The 1771-nt window shown below is 36.7% G+C and overlaps 1 protein-coding gene across 1 annotated transcript in view; it reads left to right on the top strand.

The window, feature by feature from the left end:
• Window positions 1-288, top strand: part of ROR2 (receptor tyrosine kinase like orphan receptor 2) — a 232573-nt gene extending 232285 nt beyond the window's left edge. The window contains exon 9 of the mRNA XM_053702383.1: window positions 1-288. This exon is cut by the window's left edge and continues 2262 nt beyond it. The gene's annotated coding sequence lies outside the window, so the exon portion shown is untranslated.
• The last annotated feature ends 1483 nt before the right edge of the window (window positions 289-1771 follow it).

Here is a 1771-nt window from a genome sequence, read left to right on the forward strand (position 1 = left end):
TTTATGTTTTATTACCTTTTTATATACTTTTTTTTTTAAAAAATTGAAGTATTGGGATCCGTGAAAAAAGGACTTTATAATTTAACCATTTAGGTTTTTCACTAAAGTTTACCGTACACATTTTTTGTATTTTTTTTAAATGCGAGATGTGTAAACAGGTCAATACATTTCATATCTTTGTTTTGTAAAACGTACAATAAAAAACTTTTTTGCATTTTTGTACCCTAGTTTACCTAGTTTAATTTTGTAAAGCAAGCCGTGTCTCTAATAAACGATGGAAAAGATGGACATTGTGGCTCAGTAAATATTTGCGTAGTGAGTTACTTAGTTGTCATAATTTATTGCTTTTTTTCTTCCATAATTCAGATAGATCTTGCAATTTTAAGCAGATTTCCCATTAGCACATAGTGCTCCAGACACCTACCCAGGTATCTCTTCAACAAAGAATACCATGGGAATAAAGCAAATTTGATAATAGAAGTAAATTGGAAGAATTTTTAAAACAATTCTGTCTGAATGACAAAAGAAAATGTTTGGGTTTTACATCCCTTTAAAGGGATTTAAAAAATGTCAAAATTGAACTCTGTATATGAACATTTCAATTTGAAATAAAAACATTTTTGTAATATATTTCCATTAGCTAAAATGCTTCTAGTACAAGTCATTACTGTTTTTCAGAGGCATACGCACATATCGTCTGAAGTCCCATGCACCATTATTCAAACACCATTCTTGCTCAGAGAGGTGGCTTTGGTGTGTATCACTTCTGAAGATGTCATTTCTGTCATAGAAGCCACTGCTGAGTCTTTGAGACAGTGTGGTATTTGAATTCTGGTGCACGTGCCCAGGACCGTCTTTAACACAGGGCAAAAGGGGCAGCTGCCCAGGGCCCAGTCTTTGAGGTGGGGCCCAAGAGTACTTAAAAAATTTTTTTTTTTTGGTTCATGCCACTCTGCTGATGTCATTCCTAATACTGTCACAGTCAAAAGTTCTCTGCTTACATTTATTTGTGAGAAACTGTGCCAGACCGTGCTGGCATCATGTGACATGCCAAGCTAGTGCCATGTGCTGTTTTAGGTGTGCACTGTACAGCACTGAATGCTAAGCCCTAACTTGGCATCCAACCAATCATACTGTATAAGCAAATGTCCTACTGGGGTTACCACTGTTACCAGGTAACTGCTCTGGTGGTGGGGATTGTTCAGGGTAGGGCATACTGTAGGCGCATGCAGCAGAAAGCTGGAGCGGCAGGCACGTGAGGATTTGAACATCTGTGCAGCTGCAGACACTGCTCTCTTCCGTCTTGACGTACACATACATTGTATTTTTTTTTTTTTTTATTTTTTTTTTTTATTGAGGTATATTGAAAAATTACAAAGTACCATGCGCAGATGGTAAATAGCAGACATCATGTGATATACATATTAATCGTCGCAACATGGAGACAGGTAATCACTCACTTATATAGATATATAATAACCTCAGATTTTCATAAAGAAAGTCCCCCTATAATACAGCATAAGTCACAAACAGTGATTTCCCTCTATGAAGAATTGAGGCCTCTCTTGGGCCCCCTGAAAAGAGAAGTGTTAGACATTATCGGGAATTTTAAGGGGAATTCACAAAGAAAATAACAAAGTGGGCCACTTTTGGACCCCAAATGTAAGCAGCCGGTTTATAAAAGAGTATATTCTAAATGCATTTGATGCGCATGCGGATCATAAAGAGATGTGGATGCTTAATAGGAAAAAGGAGTCAATACTTTAAACTC

This window comes from Bombina bombina, chromosome 2 (assembly GCF_027579735.1).
Source record: "Bombina bombina isolate aBomBom1 chromosome 2, aBomBom1.pri, whole genome shotgun sequence".
Classification (NCBI taxonomy): Eukaryota; Metazoa; Chordata; class Amphibia; order Anura; family Bombinatoridae; genus Bombina; species Bombina bombina.